Genomic DNA, 10,522 nt, shown 5'->3' with positions numbered 1-10,522 from the left:
AAGATAATAGAGCAACCATCAGGGAGTATAGTTAATGTATAAAACAATTACCCTAGTCAGATGCTTAAATAAGAGCCATGGTGGTAACAAATGCCTTACTGTACAGAGGAGCAGTTTACAGTACAATGATATTTTATTTGTGATGCCAAAATGGGAAAGAATAACTCTCAAATGAAGCTGATGCTTTTACCACCCAATTTGCTCCAGCTGCCGTTTTCTTTGGGATGAAACCTGCCAGCACACGCGTGTGCACACACACGTGCGTGTGCGCATGGATACAGTTTTAACCTATCAGTATTTGTTGTAGTATATATTGCGTTATATGCAATGATATGATTATTTAAAGCACACTCATTTACTGCCCCCTGGTTCATGCCAGTGGCTTTCTTTCTTTTCAACACAAACCAGTAAGCAGGCAGGAGACCTTTCTCTCAAGTAGACCTTTAAACTAAAGCTTCCCATTCTCATTTTTGATAAGGATCTAACCACTAATCTTTTATTTTGCAGCCAGCCCTGAGACTTGGCCATGACTCTTCCCCTCTTGTGAGACTCTTGCAGGGAACAATAAGAATATTGATTTTTATTTTTTTTTTCTTTTACTTGCAATACCGCAATGATTTTTCCCCCTTATTTCCTCCAGCGTTTGGTGGGTTTTGACCAGCTTTAATTGCTACAAAGCTCTCCTATTTTCTGCTGTTAGCACTAAATCCATAAACTGCTCTCTGCCGCACGACAGCGGTTAGGACTTCTCATTGTCTCTTTAATCCCAGTTCCTCTGTTGTGCATCTTCCTCTTTGAGGAGGAAAAACTACCTGAAGAACCTCAAAGCATGGAGGAAAACCATCAAGAACATAAAGAAAAGGGCGGGCTGGGACATCTTGCCTAAATACCTATGGAGCAGGAGTGTGTTTGCTGGGAGAGGGTTGCTAAGAAGGAGTTTTGTTTGCTTTACTTTAAGGTTAAATATAAGAGTGGAAGCACCTAAAATGGCTTTCTGCCTATGCAGCCATTCAATCTAGGAGAAAAAGAAAAGTATTGTCACCAACAATGGGTTTATTAAGCCCCACGCTTTAGAAATCCCAAATTGTCATTCGTGACATATTTTTCCCTATAGTGAACTCAGCTCAATTTTTTTAAAGTATACGAGATCATTTAGTTGTTTTCCTGCCTTTAATTTAAAAAAGCTTAAAAAAAGTAAAAATTCAAAATACTCTATCATCTTTAATAACCACATTACCTCTGGTTTTGATTTTGTGCCTTATTCTGTATAGAGGTAGAACTCAAAGCCAGAAAAACTACTCTGTAATTCCATTAAAAAACATGGAGATGGTGATCTACTGCACAGTTCCTCTGGTTGTATTATAGATCAAATGACAACAATAACCATTCTCCAGGTTTTCTCCAGCGCATTAAAACTCAGTTTTACGTTGTTTAATATTTTGACTACTTTTAGCCCAAAGTTTAAGCACAAACAACAGATCCATTTCTCTGAAGAAGATCCATGAAAATCAGAAAAGTCCATGAAAAACAGAAAGGTCTGCCCAATAAATAATTATTGTGGGAGTCTGGCCCAGAGCACTCGCTGAGTAATTCCCTCACAAGTCGGGATCTGCAAAGGGCTGTGCGTAGTTTCCTATTGACTTCCATGAACTTTGCATTCATCCATTCCTCTAGTGCCCTCTGGTTCCTCTGGGAAATATCTTTAGTGCTGGAAATGCTGAGGTTAAGTAGCTACAAATGATGTTTAGTTATTAAAAGCATTGGCCGGTCTCAGGGTAGGTTTCTTGTCCAGGAGATGCAGGGCTTTGATCGGGGAATGCAATCAGCCGAACCCAAAGGGTTCCACTCATTCCTGGACAGCATCACCAGCTCCACTTCGATGGGATCAGGGATGCCGGAGACCTCATCCCGGTGTCCTTTGCAAATTGCAGTTGCTGTTATTAGGGTGTTTTTAATTATATCACTTGTCTTTTTTATGGTCAGACAGTCAACTGTCAGCATCAATTACGAGAGTTAATATTGACGTCCTCTTAAAAGAGGTTTAAATATTAAAGTGAAAAGGGACTTGCTCTGGGCTTCATCTCTTTGTGGTGCTCGTCAATAAAACCTGAACCTGCAAAACAGTTGTCACAGCGATTCTTTGTGTCTCGCACTGACACGATGCCCAAGCGGCAAATGTCGCCAGAATTTTTCAAGTGAGCAAACTGCACTTATTAATTATGCTAATAATCATGACTCAAGATAGCTGCTCTGAGGAAGACAATGGCTGGAACTCACTCCTTGTAAAAGGGGCAGTGGAGGAGCTGTTGTCTTTGTCATAGTTGGAGGCTCTGTGCAGGAAAAAAAATAATCCTCCACTTCTTGGGATACAACCATTCACGCATATAAACCAGAAACCTCAGTATGCACATCTTTATTTTAACCACTGTGCTATTGATTGATTTTCGCTGCAATTATGCAGCACTGTGTTTATTTGCAGCGGTGCTCTGCCATCCCATATATTAAACCTTCCTTCCTCCAGTGGTGGCTCCTTAGAAAAATGCTTCTGATTTCCCCTCAGAGTACGAGGTCAATAGGCCATAACTTGCGATTTTGAACCTATAGCCAGACCTAATTTATGGATTGTTTCTAGTTTCTTGCGTTTAACTATTTCCGGGAGAGTGTTTCATCAGAGAGACAGAGCAGATCCATCGTGCACAGCTGAGCTCCAGGCTTCAGGGGCGAGAGATGTATGGACTGTAGGAAAGCTCAGCGCGATGCTATAGCTAATTCAGATCTATAAATTACGTATAGTTCTTCTGAAAAATGTTTGTATTTCCTAATATAGCTCTAGATTATCTCATGAAAGCAAGGGAAATGCTAAGAGAAAGTCAGTTCTCGTGTATCAGAAATTAATTTTCATTTGCTAAGCACAGAATGCAGTTAGAGCACAAATTTTGTTTATCAGACTAATATTGACAAAATACGGATTTACTTTCCTCACTCTCTGACAGCTTTGGCAATATTTGCTGTGAACAAAAGGTTAAGGTTTTACATTACAATATGTAAACAATAAATAAAGAATCTCCTGATTTCCAGCAGGATCGGAGCCTGCATTGCCCAGCGCCCGGGGCAGCTCCTGGAGCGGGATGGGTCAGCAAGGAGATCACCAAGTTGGGCATCACTCACCACATCAGCGTTTGAACAGTGCACGCTCTGCTCTGACTCAAACTGGCACAGAGTGCTTAGGAAAGGGCCGATTCCCCCATTTCAGCAGATTTTGGAGCAGCCGCAGAGACATCTCTATGTATAAATCGCTGCGGAGGCCGTGGGGACGGCGCGGACTGCCTGTGCGGAAGAAAGTGCCTGAAGCCAGGCGGGACAGGGGCTGTGGCATGCTGCATGCATCAGTTCATTTTTGACTTAACTGCCTCAGCAGCTCTTGGGAGTGATCCCCTTGTGCTTTACATCACCAAAACCATCTGCTAGAGTTGTGCCTTGAATCGCCTGGTCCTCTAGAGGCAGCAGGGAAGGGGGGGGGAGGGAGGAGGGGGAAAGAAAAAAGGCAAAGTGAAAAACCTCCCATGGAAAGAAGTAAAATAAATAAATAAAATTAAACAAATTAACCCATTCAATCCCGAATGAACATTTTGCAACCCTAATCCAGGTCAGCCGGAGGCTGGGTTGGACCCATCCTTCAGGAATCCACTGATGGCATCACATGCCCTGAGGTTAGCCAGGTGCCTGGAGGGTATCTTGAACACGCCAGGAAACAAATAAATGGCAGTATCAAAAGCTCCTGATGAGGTTCGGATGTGAACCGCTGCCAGGCGCTATCATCAGCAGTACCGCGCTGTCGGGCTGTGTCAGCACAGAGCTTGCCATGATAACCCTCCATTCTGCGTGCACGCCCCGGCACGTGGGAGCTCAGGAAACCCAGCAAGAAAAACACCATGGGAAGTCCGGCTTGAGCCACTCCTCTCTCCCTGGGGCACGAGCCGAGCATCCTGGGCTGCCCGCGATGCTGCAGGGGCAGCCGCACATGTGCAGCGAGTGTGTGAGTGCTCAATGCCTCCTCACAGCAGACGCCGACTCCCCACGGCACCCGGGCACCACGGCGTGGGCTGGAGATGAACCCACAGCTTTTAGCGCTGGATTTATGGCTGCTCCTGAGCCTAAGCTAACCTTTTGCCATGACAGTGTCTGAATGCAACTTCGGGGATTAATAAACGGGAAAAGTCGTGACCTTAACTGTCAGGAATATAGTAGATGTGTCCGACACTAAAACCAACAGCCATAAAGCATGGAGGAATCCACTTCCCCTAAGGAAAAACCAGCTACCTGGTGTATAGGGTTAATAACATCAAGCCAACGTGCTAAGAGATCACAGCTGCAGGCTCTGCTGTGCAGCCTCTGTGTAGCAGGATCCCAAGGAGTTAAAACGAAGCAAACCTCCTCATGCATTTTATGTCACAACTCCCCCTTTTTTTTGTCTGTGTGTGTGTGACCAAGCCAAGTTCTTTTTTAGCTCTACCCTTTTGAAAACTGCTGGTTACAGATAAATTAAAATGCCAGAACTGAAATTGCCCACGTTAGCCCCTAAGGGAGCCTGCACTGTCATCTTTCATTAGATGCTGATAGGCCAAAAGCCTAAGGCAAAGTGAAAGCTGGTTCCTAAGAAAGGGCTGGGAGCCAGGAGCTGCATCTCTCTGCTGTAATCTTGCATCTCTGTCCTTTTAAGTTTAAGCTGAGCAATGCTTTCTTGGACATGTCTGTTTTCATACTGCAAATTTCAGTCTTAAAATCAACAGCAAATATGAACCGGGTATTCCACAGAGTCCTAAATTGTCAAGACAAGCCAATGCATTTTCTCGGAGCAATCTGATGGTTTTGTCTGGTGTCAGCCCTTACATCCTCCAGTGCGGATGATACGTTCGGACGGTTTAATAAAGAGCTGTTTAGAAATATGACTGTTATTCTTTTTTTTTATATTTTAAAAGTAGACTCACATAATCTTTCCACAACAAAGGTGGGATTTTCCTTAATACTTCTTCCATCATTTAGAAGGAGGGATGGTGTCATCGGCAAGTGTGACACAGAGGTGAAATAGCCTAGTCTAGGAAAGAAAAGGTCTAAAATTATGCCTGCACAAGGAGCTTAATAAACCATAAAGGCCAGTGGCTTTCCAGCGTCCTTTCACTTTGTGTTTGAATTAGAGATGTGCTTTGACGTAGAAAAATGGAGCTGGTCCTAAGTGCCTGCGTAGGCACTCGGCAGCGGAGCCGGCTGCTCGCTGGGCTGCGGGCAGCAGCCTCTGAAAGGAGCCAAAGCCCAAATCGGCTTGATTCCTTGCAGGCAACTTGAACTGCACTTCGCTGTAGTGCCAGAAGGATAAAAACTTCCTCATGGCCCCAGAAGTGGTGAAGGGATGAGAAAAAGGAGGCTTTTGGACATCATCCCTGTGCCACCTTATCCCTAAAAAGTCCTGCTAAGGAAATGAAGCTGGAAAACCACACAGGGCTGCCTGGCTGTTGGAACCTTCGGATGGACGGTCACCATGAGGTTCAGTAGCAGGTGGCTGAATATGGTATATTATAAGGCATGCAGAAGTGTCGAAAGCCTGGAGAAGCCAGCCCAGTTTGTTTTCCTCATCTGTCGCTCTAGGCAGCGAAATAATTTACTCCATTTCCATCACCTTCTTCTGTTTATTTGTATTGAGTTACGATGGGGAAAGGAACTGTCTTAGATGTCTCTTACTTCCCTGGAGTCAGCAAGGCTTTAGTTTTCAGACCGTTGTATCTCTGCGCTCCTAATCTCAGTGTTTCTTTCTTTCCCAGCTGCTCTTGAATTAACTTTTGTTCTGTGTATACAACACAAAGCAAACAAGCACAGCAAAGTCCAGCGTGCTTTTCTCTCTGCGGCAGGTAGGACCACTTCACTGTATGAAATCCACAATTGATTGAGTGTATGAAATCATAACACAAAGTAAAGAAAACCGGAAAATACATTGTTCCAAAAGTTATTGGGCAAGGCCTTGGGGAATTAGTTTTCACTGCACTACAACTCCAGAGGAGGCTGTAATAATGAGCTGCACTTAGCAAAAGTAAATACTTGTGACAAGCCCATGTAGGCACGCGGGGTTTGGGGCTGCCGTGCTGTGTCAGCCATCCTGTGCTTGACACCTTGGGATTGTGACAGGAGGGGCAGCATTTGGCTTTAGTTCTGGGGAGTTTCTGCTACGTCTGAGCACTTCATTGAAAGGCATTGGGGTAGGGAGAGGTATTAGCAAGGAAAAACATTCCTGCAATCCGATAACTTGGCATTTTGCCTATAGATTTTCTTTCACCGTGTCCCAAAGACATGCTTAAAAAGCGCAATGAGGAAGGTACTTCCGTGGTCTTCACTGAACAGCACTGCCGCTGCTCTGCCTTCCCAATTTAGTTCCTTATCTCTCACAATAAATTCATGCTTGTATGCTGCAGATGAAGTTTCACCTATCCTGCCTCTTGCCAAAGGCATTTGGGATAAAGCAGAGGTTTAATCGCACATGTGTGGCCTAAATAAAATCAGAAGAGTGAAAAGAAGCAGATCAGACTTTGGCTCTCCCTTCTTCTGACTATGGAAAAGCTTTGCAGACTGTGACTCATCTGGAGGCGTGACGAAGGGTGTGCATTTGCCCAACAAGCCTCCACGATGCCCAGCGAGGACTCTTCCAGCCCTCTGGCATCCACACTACATTGAAAGGAGATGGAAAAAACCCAACCAAGCCTCCAATCCTTTCCAAAAGGAGCCTGGGAACAGCCATCAGGCAGCAATGCTGCCTGACACGGTGAATATCAGGGTGGTTTCTCCCACTGGTGCACAGAGGCAGCGGCTCTGAAGAAGCTGCTTTAGCCACAGAGCAATACTTGCAGTGGCAGAAGTTATGGGGTTGCAAGAAGGTCAAATTTGGTCTAAAATCAGAAAGACGTTTAGTTTCTTGACTTACAACAGAGGATAATCACATTCCCTTTACATGGGTATCATGCAGTTTAATTAGTAAATGATTAATTTGTTAATGATTTCCCTGGCATGGAAAGCACTGCTGAACAGCTTCTCTTCCCAGCCGTGTAAATCTGCAGCAGAAGGGAGGTACATCTGCACCTTCTCAGGACTGTGTCTGGTTTCTCTCCCATTCTGCTGCTGCTCTGCCCAGCTCTTATTGCTTGGTAGATGCAGAAAGTGAAACAAGAGTGAAACGCAGCTCTGGGAACTCATTCCTGCAGCACCTCTGCATTAAGGCATGCAAGATTTCTGTGAAGCTGAGCACATCTTTGCCCTCTCAGAAGCAAAAAGAGAGAAGATATTTTCTTTGAGCCAGACAAGAGCTGGGAACTGAGTATCAGCTGTCCTGGTGTCCACCACTGCCTTACTCAGAGCCACCTGCAGAAGATGCACATCTGCATGGTAAACTTAAACATAAAACATCATTCTGCTCTGTAAACACTCATATATCCCAAATTCTGGTTTATTCACAGTTTTCAGCAAATAAGATTATCAGTGAAAAGAGAAGGAAGCAGAAATGAATTGGAAAGAGACACATTTAAGCCAATTTCTCCCATCAAGAAGAAAGGCTGTTTGAAAAACAGATCAAAACAAGCCTAGTTTCCTTGAAAAGGGAGGTGATCAGAGTGGCATTTTCCATTAAAAGGGCTCGAGAGGAACCGTGAAGAGCCTTGGGCTGATTCCCCAGGGCAGTCTGTCCCTTCAAAGCCCAGGCTGCAGTGTCCCCCTGCCCTGGTGCGCCTGCTCTCCACCTTCCCCTGGCTCCCAAGGGGTTAGTTTGCTGCACAGACAGATGAAAAGCTCCAGAAAGGTTTCCCTTTTCCTGACCCTGCTCCAAAGCTTCCCTGACCAAGACAAACCTGATCCCTGCTCTCTGGGAGCATCCCAGGTTTCAGGCAGCTGGGTGGTAGCAGAGATACAGCCCATGCCCAGCCTCTGCCATGGGTCCTGCCCTCTTAATTCCCATGAGCAGCTTATCTGCCTTTCCTTATCTCAAGCCTTTCCTTCTTCATGATGCCCTTCTTACCCTAACCTTCTGCCATCCTGTCCTCCCCCCTCTCCCCAGCCTGAACCTCCTTAGGGAGGGGCTGCCCCTTTTATAGCTTTTTGCCTGAAGCCTCATGACTCCCAGGCAAGTGCTTTTTTTAGGGCTCTTGACTTTAAAAAGCTCCAGTTTTGGAGCTTGGTGAAGCAGAACTCTGACATCAGCATTGTGGCACTGGAAAAAAACCTGCCACAAATGTGAGCAGAACTGAACCCTCCGGATCTTGAGTGGCTTCGTATTCCTTAGGAAAGCTTAACACACAAATACGCTGTGAAAAAAAAACATGTATTCAACTCTCTGCAAGCTGGTGAGATTGGCTTAAAAATAATGAGGTTTAAAAATAGAGTAAAATACATTTTGGGCAACTTTTATCCGCTCCTTGGCTTTGGAGTGGTTTTCAGTTTGGCTCTGGGGACCACTTCAATCCCACTTCCAAGTTCTTCTCTGTACCCTGGAGGGCCAGACTTCTACTTGAAGAAATCAAATCAAATCTGAGATTGCCAGAAACCCCACAACAATACTGATGTTTTTTAAACCAAACAAAATCTTCCCTCCAAATGGAAGCCCAGTTCAGCCTGACAACAAAAATCACAAGTTGGCAGTGCAGCCCTCCTAGCGAGGCATCCTTGCTGATTAGCGCTGCTGCCTCATTAACATGCATACTGTAATCTCATTTGCTCCAGGATTGCTTTGATGCTAATTCCAGCGTTTTGGTGCAGTGTGGTACTGCACTTTATGTTTCCAGGCTAGCATCCCTCTCTTCTGCAGCCCAAACCTTTTCTTTCTCCTGCTGCTGCCCTCGCTGCAGCCACTCAAGCACTGGACACCTTCACCCTCGCAGCCTATGGCTTTGCCTCCTGACCCTGCAGCCTGGCCTTGCAGCACTGGTTGGGCTCTGCTTTCCACATAATTTTCTCTCCCTGTAATTTTTCAGCCATCCTGTCACGTATTTTTTAAGCAATCTGCGCCGTTTATCCCAAGCTCCGTGATTTCTAGGTAGAATGTTCAGCCACGAAGGTGATCTGGTTTGGGGACAAGGGAATGAAATCTTGATCCACCCTGCTCTGCGGGTTCAGCCTTGCTCCTGCAGCCTGGCCACACTGTGCTGCATCCCATCGCTGTGACAGCAGGGACAGCTTTGGGATGGAGAGGATGGACAGACAGCATCCTTGCAAGGATGCCTGCCAAGCTCTGGTCTCTCCACAGTCGCTGTTCCTGGGGGTGTTTTTGTGGCTGGAGGAGAAGGACTATGGGCTGTCCAGTTGGACCAGGAGCTCTGAGCCAGCTGCCAGCTGCCCGCCAGCCCAGGAGAAGTGTGCCCGCTGCCCGTGCAGCTGCACCCAGCCAGAAGGGTCCATGCCCTCAGCTCCGGGTGCAAGCTCCACGCGTGCAAGGATGGTGAGCACTGCGTCTCCAGAAAGCGCTACGCTCAGTGTGTGCATACACCGTCGTGCATTGTCTGCAGGTGCTCCGGGGGACCTTGTATCCCAAATGTCTCGCATCTCCTGGAAACACTGGCCCCATCCTCCTGGGTGGCCCCATGCTGGAGCATGAGAAGCCACACAGTGCACACAGAATAGTAAATGTAATTTACTCCAATTAGAAAATAAATGCAATGGTGCAGCGTGGACAACGGCATCGGGCAGATGTCCAGCGAGGCAGGAGAAGGATTTTAATGCATGTCATTACTGGGAGCTGGGTTATCAAGAGAGCCAGGTGTGTGGCTGGGGTCGGCTGGGGCTGGGGGATGCTGTAAAGAGGTTTTGTTCAAAGCAAGATGGGGATTTCACCTCCCCACAAAATCAATCATTTACACACTTCTCAAATGCAGCTTCCAGATATAGCGGGTGTTTATGATCAGCGGGGCTCAGAGCTACCTCAAAACATGGGCAGGCCAGAGACGCTAGTCTGCTTTATTGTCTGGGAGATCAATGACTTTAATAATTAGCATCTTACTTACACATGATTTCTATACTCAATTTGAATCTTAATTAGAGATGGAAAGGGGGATTTAGAAACTGTGATGTAGCACAGTGTCATGAATGTCTCCTTCCTGCTTGCAGGAGGAAACTCTCCAGTGGGATCTCCCTGCATCAGGGACCTCACCCTGCTCCTGCTCCCTGGGGAGCACTCAGTCCCTCCTGGGGGGACACCAGTGCTGGAGGGTCCCACAGCCACGTCACTGCACACATTTTGCCCCACGGCAGAGCTCCAGCCTGCAGAGACAGGGCTGCCCATGCATCTGTGCTGCCCGGTGCATGTCCCCAGCTCCCAGGTGCCACGTGTCACCAACACCTTCCACTAACGGGAGATGTGATGAGCCCTAGTGCCACCTCTCCTGGGGGCCTGGAGCAGTTCTGGATGTGGCTGAGGCCAAGGGTTCTTTTCAGACCCGGCACCTGCCCGTAGTGTTCTGCAGCTGTAAAAAATCTGCCAAATTTTAGGGACCAAGAA

Source organism: Cuculus canorus, chromosome 16 (assembly GCF_017976375.1).
Source record: "Cuculus canorus isolate bCucCan1 chromosome 16, bCucCan1.pri, whole genome shotgun sequence".
Taxonomy (NCBI): Eukaryota; Metazoa; Chordata; class Aves; order Cuculiformes; family Cuculidae; genus Cuculus; species Cuculus canorus.
The sequence above is the reverse complement of the archived record's forward strand: the minus strand, read 5'-3'. Positions refer to the sequence as shown.